The following is a 23,112-nucleotide window of genomic DNA, read 5'->3' as shown; positions in this document are numbered from 1 at the left end:
GCCGGTGAATAGGAGAGGCATTTGCAGCCTGCAAATGAAACAGGCCCCCAGCCCCCCTTAACCCTCTGTCCCCTCCCCACCCCCAGGGAGAAAGGACTTTTTCACTCCTGGCCTTCTTGTATTGCCTTTCCCTCTCCCCTCTTCTCTCCAGAGTGCCTGCAGGCTGGTGTGTGTGTGTGTGTGTGTGTGTGTGTGTGTGTGTGTGTGTGTGTGTGTGTGTGTGTGTGTGAAAGAGAGAGAGTTTTCCACAGTAGCTTGAAGGCTGTTTTCCATAGCTTTCAATAAACGTAGAATGCAACAGAAGAGTACCCAGGATGAAAAACCAAACAGCTCACTGCTGTCTTTGTTTAAACTGGACTGAGTGATTCCACCAAAAATGTCTGCCTTGTGTAACTAACCTATGACACCTTTATTTTCTCTGGCCATAGCCTGGTTGCAAACAAGGAATGTAGAGACCAGTAGTGAGTGAGTGTGTGTGTGTTGCCAGGTGGGTCTGAGCATACAGGTGTGTGCCTGAAGGATGTCAAGGGGCCTAGCGTTGGGGTCCATCTCTCCTCAAAGGGCTCTCCTGTGGAATCCCTCTTCCCTTGAGCAGTAGCCAGGCTAGAAAGCTGGAGCGGACAGACCCAGCCTAGGGCAAGAGGAGGTGATAGATAATTTTATTAGGTCCTGTAAGGGACTGACCCTTACCCAACCAAGCTGAAGTGAGAGACGAGTGGGGCAAGCCCTGGGGCACTGGGTGGAGAGCGGCCAGCGGGTGGCGGGGGGGCCTTACATTTGGGGTATATGGGTGTGGCTGTAGCCCCTCCAGGAGTCTGGGCCATAGTTTTCCTTTTTATTTTATTATTATTATACTTTTAAGTTTTAGGGTACATGTGCACAATGTGCAGGTTAGTTACATATGTATACATGTGTCATGCTGGTGTGCTGCACCCATTAACTCGTCATTTAGCATTAGGTATATCTCCTAAAGCTATCCCTCCCCCCTCCCCCCATTCCTTTTTCTTTTCCTTTTTTTTTTTTTTTTTTTTTTGAGACAAAGTCTCACTCTGTCTCCCAGGCTGGAGTGCAGTGGGGTGATCTTGGCTCACTGCAACCTCCGCCTCCTGGGGTTCAAGTGATTCTCCTGCCTCAGCCTCTCTAATAGCTGAGAATACAGGCATGCACCACCACAACTGGCTAATTTTTTTGTATTTTTAGTAGAGATGGGGTTTCACCATGTTGGCCAGGCTGATCTCAAACTTCTATCCTCAAGCGATCCACCTACTTTGCGATCCCAGCCTCCCAAAGTGCTGGGATTACAGGCGTGAGCCACCGCACCCGGCCTGGGCCATAGTTTTCTTATTCACTGGGTGGCTGCCCAAAATCTAGCTGCACTCTGGCAAGCCTGCTGGCCTGCACTGCACCATCCCCACAAAAGAACCTCTCCCTGATTTCTGAGCTTGCTCTCCCTGCCCCCAACTTTGTTCACCCTGTTTTAAGAAATGCCTCTGTGGCTGCCCTCAGATGTAAGGAGAGCAGAAGAGAGGGCTTTCTATGGGCTCCCTGAGGGAGGGGCACCTGGACTCACGATAGATGTTGAGACCCAGTCAAGGTGGGAAGCTGGGGGCTGAGCAGAGAAGCCTAAAGAGTGGCAAGCGGGGGGAGCTGCTGGCAGACCCCCAGACTGCAGGGAGATGCAGGGGCCGGGGTGGGCTTAATGCAGGCAAGCCGGTGGGGGGTCAGGACTGGCTCACCTGACTCAGGCAGGAAGGAAATGTGATGCAAAGGGCTGGTGTCCTAGGGGCTCCACCCACCCTTCTCTCTCTCTTCTCTGGGTCTTGATGTCCATGCTCCTTGGTCTTTGACACTCCCCACCCCCTGCCGCCCCCTCTGCCTTCCTGTGAGGCCACATTTCGTATATTGGTCTTTCATATCCCTCAGTCCTAGTTTCTCCTGCCTTGTCCTCCCAAGCTTCTTCCTTTCTCCAGCTCCTCCTCCCTCCTTCTCTTTCTTTATTGTTCTATCCTTCTTCCTGCCTCTTTCTTTTTCTTTAGAGATAGGATCTCACTCTGCTGCCCAGGCTGGAGTGCAGTGGAGTGATCTCGGCCTTGAAATCACTCCAGAGATCCTCCAGAGATCACTCAAGAGATCCTCCAACCTCAGCTTCCTGAGTAGCTGGGACTACAGGCATGTGTCACCTCATCCAGCTAGTATTTTTTTTTTTTGAGACAATGTCTCTCTCTTTTGCCCAGGCTGGGGTGCAGTGGCTCAATCTCGGCTCACTGCAACCTCCACCTCCCGGGTTCAAATGAGTCTCCTGCCTCAGCCTCCCGAGTAGCTGGGACTACAGGCGCCTGCCACCACGCCCAGCCAATTTTTGTATTTTTAGTGGATACTGGGTTTCACCATGTTGGTCAGGCTGGTCTCGAACTCCTGACCTCAAGTGGTCCACCCGCCTCGGCCTCCCAAAGTGCTGGGATTACAGGCATGAGCCATTGCACCCCGCCAAATTTTTAAAATTTTTTGTAGAGATGAGGGTCTCACTATGTTGCCAAGGCTGGTCCAAATTCCTGGCCTCAAGCCATCCTCCCACCTTGGCCTCCCAAAGTGCTGGGATTACAGGTGTGAACCACTGTGCCCGGCCTGCCTCTTTCTTCAGTTGTGAGAGTTCCTGTGTTTACCATCTTCTGCCGTGTCTAGAGTGGGATTTCTGTTTCAGAAGCAGAAGTAGGTGAGCTCGGGCCTCTGCAGAGACTAAGGAGAGAGACTGGGAAGATAAGGTTCAAAGAGGACAACAAAGGATGGGGTCCATAGCCCCCCAGCAAGTCAGGGGCTCTCTGGGGGCAGACCTTTCCTGAGAGGAATCTGAGAACCCTGGGCCTGGTTGGGGCCTGTCTCTGAGCCTGGACACTGACACTGACACTGACCACAGTGGGTGGTGGGGGCAGCCCTGGGCTGCTCTCTGGAATGCTGGTGTTAGGTTGCAGTGCAGATGCAGGCAGTGATAATGGGCAGGAACTGGACTTTCTGGTCTGGCTGCTGCCCCCAAGGCCATTGGAATGTGAGGGTGGGGGTACTATCAAGAGGCCACAGGGTCTTGGGGTGGGAAGATGGAGACCAGACCACCTAAATGGAGAGGAGGGGACAGACCACCATGAGAGAGACACAAGTTCTAGCCCTTTCATTGAGTCGCAGGCTGCAGCAATAGAATCCTAAAATTCCCAACCCCCTTAGGTCCTTAGGGGTCTTCCCGGTCTCCTGGTAGGATTAGAGCTTCGGGAAAAACCTTGGTGCTCATCTAGCCCAACTTTCTCATTTTACAGACTTGGAAACCGAAGCCCCAGGTGAGTGACCTGCCCAAGGACATGGCTGGTCCTCCAGTCTGGGCAGGTAAGGGAGTCTCTGGTTTATCAGGCTTCTGAACCCTGGCCTTCCCCAGTGCCTCACTCTTCACTGCCCTCTGGTTCAGAAAGGAGGAGTCTTATATGGTCCTCCCCTAGGATACACTGGCGTGCATGTTTCTATTTTTCTTTTTCTTTTCTTTTTTGAGACAGGGTCTCACTCTGTCACCCAGGCTGGAGTTCAGTGGTGCGATCTTGGCTCAGGGCAGCCTCAACTTCCTGGGCTCAAGCAGTCTTCCCATCTCAGCCTCCCAAAAAGCTGGGACTACAAGCACACAATACCACGCCGGGCTAATTTTTGTATTTTTGGTAGAGATTAGGTTCCACCACGTTTTTCAGGCTGGCCTCAAACTCCTCAAGCAGTCCTCCCACCTCACCCTCCCAAAGTGCTGGGATTACAGGTGTGAGCCACTGCCCCTGGCCCCTCTGTTTTTCTTTCATGCTGCTCTGGTTTGTCTGTGGGTGTGGGCTTGTTAAGCCTTGGATGTGGGCTCCTGACCTCCATGGCAGATTGCAGAGGGTCTCTGAGTTTCCAAAGCACCCTGGAGGCTGGGCTGAGCAGGTGTGAGGACTACCTATGTGCTGGTTCTTGTAGAGAACTAGTTAGTAACAGTAAATGTGGTCAGAGTAATATGGGGCTGCACTGTTCTAGGCCCTTTCTATGCTAATTTATTTAATTCCCACAATTCCATTAATAGGAATTACTAGCCCTGTTTTACAGATTAGTAAACGAAATCCCAGAATGATTAATTAAATTGGCCGAGGGTACACAGTAAGTGGGGAAGCTGGGATTTCAACCCAGTTCTGCCTGACCCAAAAAATTCACTGGCCTGAATGTCTCTAGCAGGGGCTCACACCCCTGGAGAACCTATCAGTATTTATGCCTCAGAAATAAAAGCAGATACCTGGAGGCATGTAATGTGAGAGTAGGGGAGTGTAGAGAACAGAGGACAGCTTAGAACCCTGGCCAAGGTGGGAGCCACTTCTGGGTGGGCCAGGCAGGATTACATACTCCATGACCCAGCTGCTGCTGGGACATCCCAGTTACAGGAGGCTCTGTGTAGACAAGTCTTGCTCTACCTGTGAGGCGGGCAAGAGCTGGCTGGGAATGGGTTCCTGAGTGAAGAGGAAGCTGGGAGGTGGCTGGGGCTGCTGGAAGTAGAGGTGGGAGTTGCTTCTTCCTGAGGAGGAAAGACAAATCCCCCCTCCTCTTTGCTCCCTTTCCCTTTCTTGTTTCCGCATAATGATGCTGATTGCTCCACATCTGTCATAATTACTCTTTGTTTGAAAATTCAGAACAAATCACAGGAGAGGAACTGGAATGGCTTGAGAAGGCTCCTTCTCCCCAGGGGTCCTGGCAGGAGGTGGGTGTGTGGGGGGGTGGGGGGGTGGGCGGCAGGGAGAAGCCATAATCATCCTGTAGGAGCTGAGACAGCTGATTGTCCTTGTCCTGTCCCCTTGCCTGGGCAATAGCCACAGCCCCCAGGGAAGGTGGCCTATAGCCTTGTGGAATTACATGCCCACGGGGCCGACTCTGGGGCTGGGCAAGCATTGGGTCTCTGGAGTGACAGCCAAGAATGGGGGACCACTGCTTCCAGGGAGCACCAAACCACACCCTCTTGGGAGTCCAGCAGGCGGCCCTGGATGCTCAGTGCTGCACACTCGCTCCCCAGCCTGACTTCTGGTGAGGGTTCTGGTTCCCATCCCCAGCCTGAAGGCCCTTGGTTTTGGGGGCTCATCATTCCCGGAGTATGAGCCCAGGTTTGTGACCCTGTCTGCCATGAGCATCCTTTTATGTTTCCCTCCCAACCTAACCCCTTTCCACCTGTGGGCTTTTGTGGGGCGAAATCAAAGACAACCTAGAATTTACCCCCAAACCAGCTGGGGGTGGTGGCTCACGCCTGTAATCCCAGCACTTTGGGAGGCTGAGGCGGGCAGATCACCTGAGGTCAGGAGTTCCAGACCAGACCAGCCAACATGGTGAAACCCCATCTCTACTAAAAATACAAAAATTAGCCGGGTGTTGTGGCTTGGCGAGCACCTGTAATCCCAGCTACTCGGGAGGCTGAGACAGGAGAATCGCTGGAACCTGGGAGGCAGAGGCTGCAGTGAGCTGAGATCGGGCCACTGCACTCCAGCCTGGGTGACAGGGCGAGACTCTGTCTAAAAAAAAAAAAAAAAAAAAAAAAAATCCCCAAACCTCACTGGTAATAAAACCCCACGTATTCTCACCCCGACAGGACCGTTGGTGGGTCTGACACCTCATGTTGCTGGAGCCAGTGCAAGATGCAGACATTCTTGCACTGATGACCGGCTCTGGGTTCAAGCTCCCTCCCTGAACACTGCTGAGCCTCAGTTTGTCTTTGTGGAAAATGGGAGGGGGCACAGCCCTGTCATCAGTCATTCCGAAGGGGAGAGGATGAGTAAGGCCCAGGCATTTCTGGAGTGTGGAGTTCTGTGCACCCCCCCACCCACCCTCACCCCCCGCCAGTGGGGGCATCCTTTGTTCAGGCTTCGTGTGAGCAGGTCAGAGAAGCCAGGGGAGTCCTGGAGACAGGAGGTGCCTGGCTTGGAGGGGATACCTCCTCTGGCCCCACCATTATAGACTGAAAGTCATAGGAGGAGCTTGGACTTGACCCTGACACCATGATGCCTACCTCTGCACCCTCCCTGGCTCCCACTTCCAGGAGAAGCTGCTTTTAATATGTAAAATTTCAACTCACCTTTGTGTGACTTTGGGCCCATCTGCTTACCCTACTGGGTGGGCCTCTAGTTTCCTCCTAGGTGAAACGTGGTGTGGGGAGACCAGATTAAACCATTCCTAAAATCCCTTCCCAATTGTAAAGTTCTCGGACACTACCCCATTTTCATCCTGAACACGGCTCTCCAATTCCTCCTCTGCCTCCCTCCAGGCCCCCCAGCTCCCTCTGTACCACTTCTTTTTTTTTTTTAATGTCAGGATGAAAGTTTTGAGAATAGCGCTCTTGTCATTCTCCCCCTTTTGCTAACCCCACTCTGTCACCGCCCTCCTGGCTCCTGCCCGCGCACGTGTCCAAAGCAGCCCAGGCTGCGAAGTTTCAGGATGCGGTCGCAGATCCCTCGTCGCAGAACGTCTGGCTCTGCCCTGGGCGGGGCGCGATGGGCAGAGTGCGGCGGCCGCGGAAGCAGCGGTGCAGCAGGCTCCGAAAATGATGCCTCATCCTCGAGGCAGGAGGAGCGGCGCCCCTACCCCAGCACGGCGGTGGGATCCTGTGCAATTAGCGCCGCGCTGCACGGTTGCTCGGCTGTCAAGTCATCGAACTGTGTGCCCAAGTGTGTCTGTGGATGTGAATGAGTGCGCGAGTGTGCGTGTGTCCTCGCTTCCCGGGCTCCCAGCATCCAGGACGCGGGGCCTTTCACTACTCTTCTAGGCTGCTGTGGTCAGCGTGGGAGGGGATATTTTCATCTGGAAACTGGGGAACTCGCCCCTATCAGCTGAGAGCCTGGAATGGGTCTGAGAGGGGGAACAATGGAGAGCTGGAGTTGGGGGGCTTGGGGGGTAGGCCAGGGATTTCTTTTCTTTTCCATTTCTTTTATTTTCTTTTTTTTTTCTTCTTTTTTTTTTTAGACAGGGTCTTGCTCTGTCATCCTGGTTGATCCTGGTTGGAGTGCAGCAGCACAATCATGGCTTGCTGCAGCCTCAACCTCTGGGGCCCAAACAATCCTCCCACCTCAGCCTCCCAAGTACCTGGGACTACAGGCCTGCACCACCACACCCAGCTATTTTTTTTTTAATTATTATTTTTAGTAGAAACTAGACCCTACTATGTTGCCCAGGCTGGTCTTGAACTCCTGGGCTCAGGCAATCCCCCGACTCGGCCAAAGTACTGGGATTACAGGCTTGAGCCACTGTGCCTGTAGGCCAGAGATTTCTTACAAGGAGCTAGAGCTAGACAAAAGTTTATGGGCAAATCTTGAAATGGGCCAGGTCAGCTAGGCACTGTGGCTCATGGCCTGTAATCTCAGAACTTTGGGAGACTGAGGCAGGTGTATCATTTGAGTCAGGAGTTCAAGACCAGCCTGGCCAACATAGTGAAACCCCATTTCTACTAAAAATACACAAAATTAGCCAGGCATGGTGGTATGTGCCTGTAATCCCAGCTACTCGGGAGGCTGAGACAGGAGAATCACTTGAGCCTTGGAGGCAGAGGTTGCAGTGAGCTGAGATTGCACCACTGTACTCCAGCCTGGGTGACAGAGCAAGACTCTGTCTCAGAAAAAAAGAAAAGAAAGAAAGGGCCCAGATGCTCTTTCCAGCATGCTGATGGGTCAAATGGGATTTGGGCTCTAGCTTCAGAGCCAGAGCTGAATAGGACCTTAGAGAATTGAAACCCAGTATTTGGCTTGCAACAAACAACACTTCTCAGATCTTTTTCTGCTATCTCCGGTTTCTTTTTCCCTCCCCCAACTTGGGTTATTTTTGTTTTGCCTCTTATATCCCAGCTTATATGGAGTGTCCTCCTCTTTCTGCAACAATTCCCTTCATCCTAATTTTCTGAGGTCTCTTAAAATTGTATTCCAATTCTCCTGTACCTTAGAGAAGGCCTGTCTAATTTAGTCCCAGTTGCAGATTAGATTAGAATATTCTTGACTCCATTATCTCAGATCATCCATAATGATATTACATAGAAAGATCCTCAGCCTTGAGGCTGTTTGATATTCGTGCCCTCCTCTGTTTCTGATTTTTGCTTCTCAAGTCTGTCATTTTCCCATCAAACCATAACAAAATCAGGATCATTACAGGCAGGCTCGTATGATGTTGATAAGATCAAGGCTTTCCTGAAATAAAGTGATATTGCTATTATCACATCAGTTTGAGAAGGATCCATTGGGCTGTATGTCCAGCTTTGCTTTTTAGGGGGTGGAGAGAATCAGAAGACAGGGTTCATGCTGGAATAGCAAGTATATCTCTTATCCCTCCCACTTGTCTGCAAACATTGTGGGGAAAGGCTAGCTCCTCTGCACCCTCAGGGCTTGGCCTAGAGTTGGTATCTGATGAGGGTGAGAGAATGGGGAGCTGTGGGTATTATATGGGAGGATAGGAACACCTCCTACCTGCTGTGGGTCACTCGCCCCCAATAACTCAGCAGCTGGGATTGGGGGAGGGCAGATGAAGCTGAATCAGATATTACTCCTGAAAGGCCTGTAGGAGCATTTTACCTAAGCCCTTCTCAGCAGGCTTCTGAGTCCCTGCTGTCAGGAGCTGAGAGTGACCATGTCTGACTGCTCTTGGCTCAAAGATGAAAAGGTCTCATCCATTTCTCTGCATCTAACTATACCCTAAATCCCCTATTTCAGTCTCTTCTGGTATGAAAGGGCACCCGCATATCCCTGTTCTATTCTCTTCCCTGAAACACCCTTCTTCCAAGGTCTGACCATTGGCCACTTGGGAGAGGATGGAGAAAAGGCTAAGTCACAGGTGCCACTACTAAGTACTGAGTGGGAAGGGCTTGGCCTGGTGAGTTCAAATCTCAGTCTTCCATCCCAGGAGAGGTGGCTAGTGGTACTCAGTCATCTCAGGATGGGACACCCTCCCAGGAAAGCTGGAGAAACTTGTAGGATTCCAGACCACCGGCCTTACCCTCAGAAGAGCTCACAGGCCAGGCTCCATGCTAAGAAGCATGCCTCTTTCCTGCAGTGTCCTGTGCATCCCCCATGGAAGGCCTATCCCTGCACAGACATGCCTGCCTTCCTGTTACAACCATAATGACAACAAAGCATTCTGTGAACCCAAGTTGCTGTGGAAATGGGGAAAAAAAAGGACACATACTCTCATTATTATACTCATTATGTTCCTATCAGAATACTCACCCATGGAGCATTATTTTTAAAGTTACTCATGGTCTTGGGTTTCGAAAAGGAAGAGATCATTTAAAAGCATTTTCTCAGGCCAGGTGCAGTGGCTCACACCTGTAGTCCCAGCACTTGGGGCAGGTGCATCACTTGAAGTTAGGACTTCGAGACCAGCCTGGCCAACATGGTGAAACCCTGTCTCTACTAAAAATACAAAAATTAGCCAGACATGGTGGTACACACCTGTAATACAAGCTACTCGGGAGGCTGAGGCACAAGAATTGTTTGAACCAGGGAGGTGGAGGTTGCACTGAGCCAAGATCGTGCCACTGCATTCCAGCCTGGGCGACAGAGTGAGACTTCATCTAAAAGAAAAATAAACTAATTAATTCAATAAACTAAATCAAAGCACTTTTTCAGTTACTTAAAAGGCTGAGGTGGGAGGATCGGTTGAGCCCAGGAGTTCGAGGCTGCAGTGAACCAGTGCACTCCAGCCTGGGTGACAGAGAGAGACCATGTCTCAAAAATTAAAATAAAACATAAAGACACTTTTTCAGTTAAAAGTATTGAGTCTCTAATTTAGGCCCGGAGGCTCCTCTTGCTTTTTGAATGTACCATTTCTCAAAATATAATTTATCTGAGGATTGGCCATTCAGGCACCCTTGTTGAAATCTAGGCAACCCACAAAGGCATATGTATAGAGATAAATAGTGACAAATGTATTTGTAGTTACAGTTTGAACAGCCATTTTAGTCTTGCAAAATGAAGCTAGTGGCCTGTATAGCATTAAAATGGTTTTGGGGCTCCGTGCAGTGTCTCATGTCTCTAATCCCAGCACTTTGGAAGGCTAAGGCAGGCAGATCACTTGAACCCAGGAGTTAGAGACCAGCCTGGGCAACATGGCAAAACTCCATCTCTACCGAAATACAAAAAATTAGCCAGGCATGGTGGTGGGTGCCTGTAGTCCCAGGTACTTAGGGGGCTGAGGTGGGAGGATCGCTTGAGCCTGAGAGGTTGAGGCTGCAGTGAGCTGAAATCACGCCACCGTACTCCAGCCTGGGTGACAAAGTGAGACCCTGTCTCAGAAAAAAAAAAAAATGTCTTGGATCTGCTACTAACTAACTAGCTGTTGTTTTCTTGGATCTTTTTTCTCTCTAGAAATGGGGGCTTTAAGCCTCTCCCTAGAATCCTGAAGGTGGAGGGGAAAAGAGAGTTCAAATTGGGGTTCCAGGCCTCCTACATCTACCCCATCAATGGCAGCTTTGCTTTTATCTTTTTGTTTTGTTTTGTTTTGGAGTTCTCTAAACTGACTAACTAGGCAGATAGGTCTAACAGGGAGTAGTTCGGCAGCTGCAGGTGCTGTGATGCCAAGAGGGCTTAAGGGCCTAGAGTCTTAGGTAGAAGAAGTATAACTCTAAGATGAACATTTAGGAGAGTTATAAAGAAAAACATTTTTATGACATCTGTGGTTATGACCAAGGTTAGATTAAGCCTTGATTCAGGAAAACAATGAGTTATACTTAAATTTTGGAAAGCTTTTCATGTATCACTGTCACTACTAGTGCTTGGTAGTATTAAATACAGTTAGTTGGTCAGAGCAAGGAACAATTTGGCTCCTGCTCGTTTGGTCCCTCAATAAGTGTTGCCCATTCTTTTATTTTATTCTCAAATAAATGGATGGATAGATGGATACTTCTATGCAAGGGTTTGGCTATGGGCAGTCTACAAAATGCTTATAATTGAATTATGGTGACATGGACATTAGAAAATGCTGCAGCCTCAGAAAGGGCTCTGTGATATGTGTCAAATAAATGGTGCTAACCAAGGGCTATTGGTTTAGCCAACAGCCTTCTGTTGATCTGGGCAACACTAATTATTTAACAGATAAAGAATTAAATAATCATTTAATAAATCTGATAGAACACTGGAACATAAGCATATCATTCTTCCTTTAGGTGGAATTAGTCAAAGAGCCCGTCAGAAGAGATTAGGAAGTCCATGTTTCCAGAAAAAGAATATGCAGAATTGAGGGGTATTAAAGCAGGTCCAGGCCGGGTGTGGTGGCTCACACCCATAATCCCAGCACTTTGGGAGGCTGAGGTGGGCGGATTGCCTAAGGTCAGGAGTTCGAGACCAGCCTGGCCAACATGGTGAAACCCCATCTCTACTAAAAACACAAAAAAATTAGCTGGGCATAGTGGTGCGTGCCTGTAATCCCAGCTACTTCGGAGGCGGAGGCAAGGGAATCGCTTGAATCCAGGAGGCAGAAGTTGCAGTGAGCTGAGATCAGGCCACTGCACTGCAGCCTGGATAACAGAGCAAGACTCCATCTCAAAAAAAAAAAAAAAGCAGGTCCATTCTCAAATCTCACATCAGCAAATCTCCAAGAGTATCTATCCTGCACCTATCTGCCTCTGTGCCAAGTACTCTGTGAGGGATAGCACAGAAAGATAAGACACTTCCTGATCTTGAAGGGTGTAATCTCCCCACCCACCCCCCAACCCCCGCCTTTAAAAAAAACCCACTTTGTTTGGTGGTGATGGTGAAAAAGCAGCCTGACGTAGCACAAAGAATCTCTTGAATGCATACATAGTGTGACCATCGGCTTGTCCATCTGCACCGTGGTTTCCTTTAGTTCTGATTGATTTCTAAGTTGAGCCACCTCGTATCCTCACCTGTGAAAAAAGAAGTGCCTCAGCCTCACCGGGCTTCTCATGGTGCCTTGGCTTCCAGGAGCATCTCGGTCAAAACAGTGGCCTCCGTGCTTGGGACATTAAATCCAAATTCTGAGGCCTTGCTTTGCAGACCTCCCCTTTCTGACCATTTCCCTCTTCCCGACTCCTCTAGTCCCTTCATCAGTCCAGGCTCCCCACAGTGCCCCATCTTCCCTCTTCTTTTCCCAGTCTTTCTCTCCTGCCTTCTCTACCCGCATCTCTCCCAGCCATTGCCTAAACCTCGGCAGTCCTTTCAGGTTGGTGGCACACAGCTGGGCACTAAGGTATGTAAATTCCCCACTCTTTCTGCAAGTGTTTGGTGTGTATCGGCGAAATGGGATTAGGTCTTTGAATGCAGAGCAGTGCCCGTTTTTCCTGAATTAAGGACAACTGCGCGCTCAGTTAGAGCGCCCCTGAGAATCTGCAGGTGGAGAAGGCTCGGGGAGGGGCCCGGAGGGAGGGACGAGGGCGAGTCCGGGGGCCGCGCGTGTCCGCCCAGCTTCCACGGAAGGTGAAGGGCCTATTTCCTCGGGGAGACAGGCACCGCTTCCTCAGTTTCCCTCCGCCGCCGCGAGTGCGCCCGGGCCGGGCCCAGCTGGGGAATCCGAGGCTCTGGGGGAGGGGGTGGCGGGAAATGGTGCCTCGCTCGCCCCAGCGACATCAAACCCTCGTTTGGCGTGCGAGGACAATGGCTGTCTTATTTTCTCCATTCGCCGCGCACAATGCCGGATTCTCTCATTCACCCGCGGTGGTGCGAGCGAGGTAATTAGCCAGCGCCATTCAGCGCGGACACTATTGCTATGCGGGAGGGGCGGGGGGGCGGGACGCCCGCGTCGGCGGGGATTAGCCGCGGGCCGGGGCGCAGCTGCGGCCACTTCAAAGGCGGCGCGCGGCCCGGTCGGCTGTGGGAACCGGCCCCCTCCTCGGGCCCGGCCGCCGGGAAGGGGCCCGCCGCGTCCTCCGGGCTCGCGCCCTCGCCCGCCGCCCCTGCCGCGCCCTGGGCCGGGGAGCCTGGGGCCGCTCGGACCGGGGCTCCGGTGGCTGTTGTCGCTCCCCATCACGCTCCCACTTTCATCAGGACCTCCAGTGCTTTTCTCCTTTGAGGCCCGGAGTCAAAGGGCAGAGCGGGGAAGGAGGGAGAAGAGCGGGGGGGATGGGAGTCTGACACAAAGCGCTGACCTCCGAGGAGTGGAGCAGATGGTCCCACTTACTCCTGCCGCCTAGCCACCGCGGCTCTCGGGGCCCCAGGCTCGGGCCTGACCCCGCCCGCCAGCTGAATGCCTGCAGTGGGGCCCCGCGGGGGCCGGGCTTCCCCAGGCTCCCCCACCCGCCCCACTCCGCTGCCCACTCTGCCCTCACCTCCTGGCGTTGGAGTCAGGCTGCCCGGAGCAGCCGGCTGGGAGCAAGGGTTGGGGGGCTTGGCTGAGATTCTGCCCTGGTCCGGATTCCCAAGAACCTGCCAGGCCAGGGTGTCCCAGTCCTAGGGTCACTTCCAGAGCTTTAGTAGACACACTGATTCCTGAGCACTACACCAGACCAATGAATCCGAAGCTCTGGCAGCAGGGTCCGGAAATCTGCATGGTTAGGCAGCACCCTAGGTTATTACGATCTGCAGCCAAGTTTGAGAGCCAGGGGCCTAGCCTAATTCACCTTCTTCCTTTTCACTGAAGAAGCTGAGACTCAAGTAGAGGAATTATAATAACTTGTTGGAGGAGAGCCATTGAATTGTGGCAGGCTGGGGACTTATGTGGAAGACAAGATGAGGAGTGATCCCCAAGAACATATGACCGTTTAAGTCAGCATTCAGGGAACAGTTTATGAGGACTTAGTGTTTACCTAGTATTTGTTCTAGGTGCTGGAGGTAGAGAGATAAATGTGTCTGTTCCCTGCCCTTAAGGGACTCATAGGTCTTCGATGGGTAGGCAGATAGACGCATCAACAGCCAACTCTAATACAGTCTGAAGAGGGGTAGGAGACGTGCAGGCAACATGTTAGAGTTAGGAATGAATTCTGCTTCCTTTGGCGGATATGGAAGACGGAGGCGGTGGTAGAGAAAGGGGCAACAGAGTTGTAGGCAGAGTGGGCAGTGGAAGCAAAGAATACAAGGGCGAATGTCTGCAAGGTGACATAGCATGAGAGGAGAGTGTCCTTTTACGGATGTGTTACAAGACAGGGATCCTGATCCAGACCCCAAGAGAGGGTTCTTTGATCTCACTCAAGAAAAAATTCAGGGCGAGTCCGCAGTGCAAAGTTTATTAAGAAAATAAAGGAATAAGACCAGGTACAGTGGCTCACGGCTATAATCCCAGCACTTTGGGAGGGCGAGGTGGGCAGATCACCTGAAGTCAGGAGTTCGAGACCAGCCTGGCCAACGTGGTGAAACCCCATCTCTACTCAAAATACAAAAATTTGCCAGGTGTGGTGGCATGCGCCTGTAATCCCAGCTACTTGGGAGGCTGAGACAGGAGAATCACTTGAACCAGGGAGGTGGAGGTTGCAGTGAACTGAGATCGCGCCGCACTCCAGCCTGGTGATGAGAGTGAAACTCTGTCTCAAATAAAAAAGAAGTGAAGGAATAAAAGAATGGCTACTCCATAGAGCGGCCCTGAGGGCTACTGGTTGCCCATTTTTATGGTTATTTCTTGATGATATGCTAAACAAGGGGTGGATTATGCATGTCTCCCCTCTTTAGGCTATATAGGGTAACTTCCTGATGTTGCCATGGCCTTTGTAAACTGTCATGGTGCTGGTGGGAGTGTAGCAGTGAGGACGACCAGAGGTCACTCTGTGGCCATTTTGGTTTTTGGTGGGTTTGGGCTGGCTCCTTTACTGCAACCTGTTTTATTAGCAAGGTCTTTATGACCTGTATTTTGTGCTGACCTTTTTATCTGATCTTATCCTGTGATTTAGAATGCCTTACCCATCTGAGGCCGGGCACGGTGGCTCACGCCTGTAATCCCAGCACTTTGGGAGGCCGAGGCGGGCAGATCACAAGGTCAGGAGATCGAGACCATCCTGGCTAACACGGTGAAACCCCGTCTCTACTAAAAATACAAAAAATTAGCCAGGCATGATGGCAGGCGCCTGTAGTCCCAGCTACACTGGAGCCTGAGGCAGGAGAATTGCTTGAACCCGGGAGGCAGAGGTTGCAGTGAGCTAAGATTGTGCCACTGCACTCCAGCTTGGGGACAGAGCAAGACTCCGTATAAAAAAAACAAAGGAAGGAAGGAAGGAAGGAGGGAGGGAGGGGAAGGAAGGAAGGAAGGAAGGAAGGAAGGAAGGAAGGAAAAAAAAAAAGTAAGCTTGTCCTGTATTCCTACAAAGATACTCCACAATATATTCCACAAGAGTAAAGCAAAATAAGTAAAGTTATTCCAAGTAAACTAAATTAGAAGGGTTTCCATTAACTGGGCAACTATTGGAACCAAGCTGATATGGGGTTGTTAGCTGATTGTAATGTGCCCAAAATTGGAATACTGATCCAGATTTTTACATTACCCATCCCTCTTGTTTCTCATGAATAGCAGACAGAGATTACTGGTTGGTTCACAGGAATGAGCAGAGTTAGCCTAAATTGCAGAAACAAACTTAAAAACAACTAATGAGACTAGACTTTAACAATAAGTGTACCATAGTTCTTGAAACATATTTCTCTGTCCAGTTTCCCATTTTTACTAAAGACAAATCATGGTAAGACTGATTTGCTTTATTATACTTGGCCTGATTATTTGTATAAAGTGCAGCAATAATAATTATTTTTCACATAGGATCTTTTAAAATTGGCTTTGATGGAACTCTCTTCCATAGAAGGAACCTTAGATGAGACTTTTTTAAAGCTGAGCCCTGCCATGGGCTTGTACCCTCAAATACCTATGAATTGGGTAAATTCCTCTCTTTTTGAGGTCCCAAGATAACTTGGGGCTCCTGGACCTGTAGAAAGTGACATTCTTTACTTGTTGTAGGTCAGAAACCCTGTACAGGGACTGTGTAGGCAAGGTACAAGATGAGTTCCCCAAAGGGCTTTTATTAGCTCTGCAAGTCAAGTTTGATTCCTTAAAGGAAAGCACATCATTCCAGTCAAAGCCTTGGTAAAATAATCAATTTCTCCAACTGAGTCCTGTTACAAAAGAAAACAGACTCTTATATGCAAATAATTATATTGCCATAAGTTAAGAATACTCACAACTAGTTTCCAAATTCTGGAGAAATCAGGTAGAAAGAAACAAATATGTTCCAAATTTTGTTCACAGCAGTATACTTTACTCAATTGCTACAAGCTGCAAATAGCTCCAAAAAAAATTTCCTTGACTCTAAAAAACAAAACAAAGGATCAGCAACGTTTTAAGCAAAGTTAAAAAGATTACTTCAGTTTTCTATTGGTTCAGTTAATTCAGTTGACTCCTATTCTATCTGATATTCATGAAGCTTCCAGCTCTTCATGAGAGTTCTGCAAATTGTTTCCTCTATTCTAATGTTACAATTTCCAAAGTTATTAGAAATCTGCATTTAAGAACACCTGCTAGAGTTTTATAGTTGATTATAAACCACCTTTTAAAGAGGATTAAAACAAGACAACAATTGTCTGGATGATAAAAAGTTTCAGGACAGCCACTGTTAAAGCCACAATTGATAAGGAAATTTGGTTACTTCTGTGGCACACAAAATGTTACATAACAATTATAATTATTAATAACATACACTAAGTTATATTAAAATTATAGGAGTTTCCCATAACTTTGGACCATATACCAATAACACATTTATGCAAATATAGTCCAAAGAAAGCAAAACACCATTTCACATTTGACAATGCTTCCTGTATGATTTTTGTACCAAATAAGCCAAATTTCACCTTTACATTAATGTACTATTAATGTTAAACCCAATTTTAAATAAAACTTTATAGACATATTTACCCAATGTTAATGCTTAACCATAAGGTAAGATTCTTTTTTTTTTTTTTTTTTGAGACGGAGTCTCACTCTGTCGCTCAGGCTGGAATGCAGTGGTGCAATCTCGGCTCATTGCAAGCTCTGCCTCCCGGGTTCACACCATTCTCCTGCCTCAGCCTCCCAAGTAGCTGGGACTACAGGCACCTGCCACCATACCCCGCTAATTTTTTGTATTTTTGGTAGAGATGGAGTTTCACCATGTTAGCCAGGATGGTCTCGATCTCCTGACCTTGTGATCTGCCCACCTTGGCCTCCCAAAGTGTTGGGATTACAGGTGTGAGCCACTGTGCCCAGCTGGTAAGATTCTTATAAACCTTTTATAACCCTTTACATTTTTTTGTGAAAGAGCAGATTAGTGCTCTAAGAAAAACCTGTTGTGCTTCTATTCCAATGTTTAATTTATGGAAAAACTGAATAATACGGCTTTAACTTTAGCCAATATGTTCACACACAGAATATCTTACAATTAATTTTTATGAACCTTCTACACCTTGTTTAAACTTTAGATTTTTTTCTTACTTAAAACAATCCTTTAACACTTTAGGCAGAAAAAAAATCCACATTCTCATGACTTCTTATAATCTTTCACCAAAACACATTTTACTTTCTTTGCACACCTTGCATGTGAAATTGTTTCTTTAGTAGTTTCAATTACATGTTATAATGTTAACTCTTAGCAACTTTTATTTCTGGTGAAAACCTTGGTAAATTCGAGATTTTGATTATGCACTAGGTATAGAGCCTCGCCCAGGACACACCAGCCAGAAGTGCAGATAAGAGCTGACTCTTGGTCGGGTACCATGGCTCATGCCTGTAATCCCAGCATTTTGGGAGGCTGAGGTGGGCGGATCACCTGAGGTCAGGAGTTCGAGACCAGCCTGGGCAACATGGTTAAACCCTATCTCTACTAAAAATACAAAACTTAGCCGGGCCTGGTGGCACGTGCCTGTAATCCCAGCTACTCGGGAGGCTGAGGCAGGAGAATTGCTTGAACCTGGGAGGCGGAGGTTGCAGTGAGCCGAGATCATGCCATTGCACTCCAGCCTGGGCAACAGAGCCTGACTCTGTCTCAAGGAAAAAAAAAAAAAAAAAAAGCTAAGTCTCAGGCTGGACGTGGTGGCTTATGCCTGTAATCCCAGCACTTTGGGAGGTTGAGGCAGGTGGATCTCTTGGGAGGCTGAGGCGGACTGAGGTCAGGAGTTCAGAGACCAGCCTGGCCAATATGGTGAAACCCCGTCTCTACTAAAAATACAAAAATTAGCCAGGCATGGTGGCAGGCGCCTGTAGTCCCAGCTACTCAGGAGGCTGAAGCAGGAGAATAGCTGAACCTGGGAGGTGGAGGTTGCAGTGAGCCAAGATCAAGCCACTGCACTCCAGACTGGACAACAGAGTGAGACTCCATCTCAAAAAAATATTTAAATAAATAAATAAATAATCCTTTCAGATCTCTTATTACCCAACTTTAGCCATGCCAAGTGGCCAATATTTCTAGCTTCTGGTCTTTACCAAAAGTAACCTCCTATGTGCTTAGAGAAAGGAAAATTTAAAACAGTCCACAGAGAAGAGAATAGACAAGGTCACGCAGATTTTAAACCATAAACGACTTACTTCCTAGATGGGGGACTGAACCCGGACCACCACTGTGAAAGTGCAAAAACCTTAGCTACTGAGCTACAGGATGGGCCCATCTCTATTTTCTTTCTCAGAAGAAATCTAGAGTAGTTAATTTTGAGCTTGCAAAAGCTTTTAACTATTTAATATGATTTTTTGAGTTACTATGACATGAACCCTAAAATTCCTGTTCCCTGAAGCCAGAGACCAAAAGAAAGTACTGCCACGTGGTTAAAAGTTGAAGCTCCCAAGAACATAAAGCAAGGTGGAGACTTCATCCAGTTTTTTGTTTGTTTCAGGGACCTGCAACCAAGTTTGTGACCAACCAGCTTGCTGAGTCATCTTGAAAAGCGGACATACAGGTGTTCTAAGCCCATGTTTTATCCTGAAGGACCCCCTCGACACAGAAAAACGAATTCATAGCACAAAATACACCAGCTTAAGACTAGCCTTAGAATTCTTTTTCGCATTAATCAAAACTTTACAAAGGAGATAAAGATTTTTTTTTCCATTCATTCAACCGTTTGCACAGAGAGAGAGAAACCCAAAATCTGACTGGTAAGGAATTATTTCCCTTTTGCCGGCATGTCAGGCTTCTGGGTTCCCTTTCCCTGAGTGGCCCTACTGATTCGGCTTATGCCACCATCACCCCAGGGGCCAAGCCGCATCATAAAGGAAAATTATTTTTTTTTCATTCTGGCCAGAGCGAAATACGTGTGATAACAAAACATAGACATTAGCCACTCTGCTTAGCACCCAATATCAAACTGTCAAGACTTAAATTTGCCCCCAGATGGGCCTGTCATCTTTAATCCAACCTCCAACTAGGAGTTTCAACACAAGATGGTCGCCCTGAGTAATAGAAAAGATAAGAAAGAGAAAGAAAAGCATCGCCTGTGGCAGGGTGGGGAAAGCGAAATGATCAGGGAGGCCAGAGAAAGACCCACCCATTGCAGTGACACTGAAAAGTTCAGGTGGCTGCTGTCAGTCGAGCAGGGATCTTTTCCAGCAACCCTATCAGCTCTTGAGTTTCCCGTTTTAGGGAGGAAAAAGCTCCCCATGTCCCAGGATCCTGTACATGCCTAATCCTATCACCCACAGCCATCAGCAAAGAGTGCAAAGCTGCTTAATCCAAAGAGATAGCAGTTAACATCCTATAGTGCCAAACCTGTTCTTAGCCAAGAGGGACTTTACTGAGAGGGGTCTCTAACCCCCTAAAATCTTAGAAGGGACTCTAACCCTCCTAAGTCGGGCCTCTAACCCAGGGTCGGTCAAGCGTCCTTGCCTTTTATTAAGAGGGGCCTTTAACCCACTCTGTCTTGGAGAGACTCTAACTCCCCGAAGTTGGGCCACTAACCCCATCCCATTCTTTACCTGGGTACCGCATCACTTACCCAAAGTCTTCCAGTCAGCACTGCAGTCTATTTCCTTTGGGTTGGGGTGTCTCCTCAGTATCATCCCTTCCATTGTTTGCCAGAAATATGTTACAGGACCCCAACACTTACCCAAAGGTAGCCGTTGGGTCAGCGATTCTGCACTATAGTCCTTCTGTGATTGCCAGAAATATGTTACAGGACAGAGGTCCCAATTCAGACCCCAAGAGAGGGTTCTTGGATCTCACGCAAGAAAGAATTCAGGGCGAGTCTGCAGTGCAAAGTGAAAGCAAGTTTATTAAAAAAGTAAAGGAATAAAAGAATGGCTACTGCATAGACAGAGCGGCCCCAAGGGCTGGTGGTTGCTCATTTTTATGGTTATTTCTTGATGATATGCTAAACAAGGGGTGGATTATGCATGCCTCCCCTTTTTAGACCATGCAGAGTAACTTCCTGACAGTGCCATGGCATTTGTAAACTGTCATGGCGCTGATGGGAGTGTAGCAGTGAGGATGACCAGAGGTCACTCTCGTGTCCATTTTGGTTTTAGTGGGCTTGGGCCGGCTCCTTTACTGCAACCTGTTTTTTGTTTGTTTGTTTGTTTTGTTTTGTTTTGTTGTTGTTGTTGTTGTTTGAGATGAAATTTCGCTCTTGTTGCCCAGGCTGGAGTGCAATGGCGTGACCTCGGCTCACTGCAACCTTTGCCTCCCAGGTTCAAGCAATTCTCCTGCCTTGCCTCAGCCTCCCAAGTGGCTGGGATTACAGGCACACACCACCATGCCTGGCTAATTTTTATATTTTTAGTAAGGGCAGGGTTTCGCCATGTTGGTCAGGCTGGTCTCGAACTCCTGACCTCAGGTGATCCACCCGTCTTGGCCTCCCAAAGTGCTGGGATTACAGGCGTGAGCCACCACTCCTGGCCTGCCAGCTGTTTTATCAGCAAGGTGTTTATGATCTGTATTTTGTGCTGACAAAATCTCATCCTTTGACTTAGAATGCCTTACCCATCTGGGAATGCAGCCCAGTAGATTTCAGCCTCATTTCACCCAACTCCTGTTTAAGATGGAGTTTCTCTGGTTCACAGGCCACTGACAGATGGAGAGGGGTCACTTTACCCAGTGTTATCCTAGAATCTTAATGTTAGTATGGACCTTAGAGATTATTTGTCTATCCTGCCCCACTCCCATTTTGCAGATGAGAAAACCAAAGTTGGAACCGAAAGGTCCCAGAGGGAATCTGTGACAGAGCCAGGAGCTGATCTCAGCCTGCCTCTCTGTTACCTAAATCCCAACTATATTAGTTCCTACAAATCCTAATATATGGCTCTGGAAATTCGGGGGAAGTATCTGTTTTTGTTGAGTTGTCCTTGTGGTCATGTGAAAGCAATTTACTTAATAGCTGCAGCCTGGGCCCCCCTAACCAGACACCCTTCCGGGAGGTGAGGGAGATCCAGTGTCCTGACCAGAACGACGGCAGTTGGGGATATTGTGGGACTGGGCAGGTTTACATAAGGAAGATTGGTGACCCTGACACTGGCAGAGACACACAGTCTGTGGAGAGGGGCTCTGCTGGGCCTGGACATTTTCAAGTCCAAGGCAGAGAGGAATTCCAAGTCATCTCCCAGCCCCCGACCCTACACCATTGGCTGGTATTTGGAAGCAGATGTGCCTCAAAGGTTGCAGCTGGATGAGACCCAGTCACTGAGTTGTCCAACTCGCATTTCCCTATTTTACAGAGGAGGGAAAAGAGGCTCAAAGAGGGGCTTTGCCTTTACCAAGATCACATATCCAGTTGTTAAAAGAGCTGAGTCTCGGCCGGGCATGATGACTCACGCCTGTAATCCCAGCACTTTGGGAGGCCGAGGCAGGCGGATCACCTGAGGTCAGGAGTTCAAGACCAGCCTGGCCAACATGGTGAGACCCTGTCTCTACTAAAAATACAAAAAAATTAGCCGGGCATGATGGCGGGCACCTGTAATCCCAGCTACTCGGGAGGCTGAGGTAGGAGAATCGCTTGATCCTGGGAGGTGGAGGCTGCAGTGAGCCGAGATCGCGCCATTGCACTCCAGCCTGAGCGACAGAGCGAGACTCCGTCTCAAAAAAAAAAAGAGCTGAGTCTCGTGGCCACCCTTTCACTCCATGGACGCCACTAGCATTTCACAGTGCTTTCTCCCAATCCCCCCAAAACAGGAAAATAAATCAATCCTCTATTTTATACAACCCAGTGGGCTAGACTACAGGCATAGACCTGCAGGACCACCCTCTCAAGGCTTCACAGCTCAGATCTGCTGGAGGGCAGAGTTGGAAGTACTCAAGGAAGAGCCATCTTGGTTGTTTATTTGCCTGTATTAATAGAAGTTAGGAGCCATGTGGGGGCACAGTGCCCATTAGTGGGGGTGATAATACCACCTTATCATGGTGCTTATTCGTATTAATTACTCCCTATAAAACCTACCACCAAACCCTGGGGGAGTTGAAGTGAAGCCTGCTGTGTCATTGGTGACTCTGAGTGTGAGTAGGAAGGGTGGCAGCAAGGGTCTAGCATGTTGTGTGCCTCTCTGTTTTTCTGGGTGAGTCTAGGCCTCATCAGTCATGTTTAAGGGTCATTTGAATATGTATTTCCCCACTGAGGACAGCTTTGTGATGAAGGTAAAGAGCCTTGGATTTTGAGTCAGACCATTGTAAGTCCAAATGTTTGCCTTAACACCACGGACTGGCTGTGTGACCATGGGCAAGTTACCTAGCCTGTCTGAGCCTTGGAAGGGCTAGTAATCCCTACCTCTCAGAGTTATACAGATGGAAGTAATATCTAACCTTTGCCCCTTGATGGCCTTTGCAGGTCTTTGTTTTTCAGAACCATATTACTGTGACAGTGACCTAGGATCCTGGCTCTGGTGTTTTCATCCTTCTGATGTTTCTTTTTTCTTTGCTTTGCTTTCTTTCTTTTCTTATTTATTTTTTATTTTTGTGCGTGTCTGTGTGTGCATGCGTGCGTGTCTGTGTGTGTGTGTGTGTGTGTGTGTGAGAGACAGGGTCTCACTCTGTTACCTGGGCTAGAGTGCAGTGGCGCAGTCACAGCTCACTGCAGCCTCAACCTATTGGACTCAAGCGATTCTTCTGCCTTGGCCTCCTGAGTAGCTGAGACTACAGGCACATGCCACCATGCCTGGCTAATTTGTGTATTTTTTGTAGAGACGGGATTTCACCATGTTGCCCAAGCTGGTCTCAAACTCCTGGGCTCAAGCGAT

The 23,112-nt window shown here is 48.7% G+C and overlaps 1 protein-coding gene and 1 long non-coding RNA gene across 5 annotated transcripts in view; both read left to right on the top strand.

Annotated features, from left to right (window-relative positions):
• The window catches only part of IGDCC3 (immunoglobulin superfamily DCC subclass member 3), a 50,364-nt gene that overhangs the window by 10,204 nt on the left and 17,048 nt on the right, over positions 1-23,112 (top strand). The window contains exon 1 of one of the 4 annotated variants that reach the window (XM_055362614.2): positions 11,559-12,213. The exons of the other annotated variants lie outside the window; for them this stretch is intronic. The gene's annotated coding sequence lies outside the window, so the exon portion shown is untranslated. Of the gene's footprint in view, positions 1-11,558; positions 12,214-23,112 lie in introns of those variants that run through there. 4 annotated transcript variants of the gene reach the window in all.
• LOC134757254 (uncharacterized) lies at positions 12,221-19,007 on the top strand. The gene is made up of 2 exons (XR_010131010.1): positions 12,221-12,691; positions 18,792-19,007. It is a non-coding gene; the product is annotated as an uncharacterized lncRNA (long non-coding RNA).

The sequence above is a fragment of the Gorilla gorilla genome, chromosome 16, assembly GCF_029281585.2.
Source record: "Gorilla gorilla gorilla isolate KB3781 chromosome 16, NHGRI_mGorGor1-v2.1_pri, whole genome shotgun sequence".
NCBI classification, from domain to species: domain Eukaryota; kingdom Metazoa; phylum Chordata; class Mammalia; order Primates; family Hominidae; genus Gorilla; species Gorilla gorilla.
The sequence above is the reverse complement of the archived record's forward strand: the minus strand, read 5'-3'. Positions and strand labels throughout refer to the sequence as shown.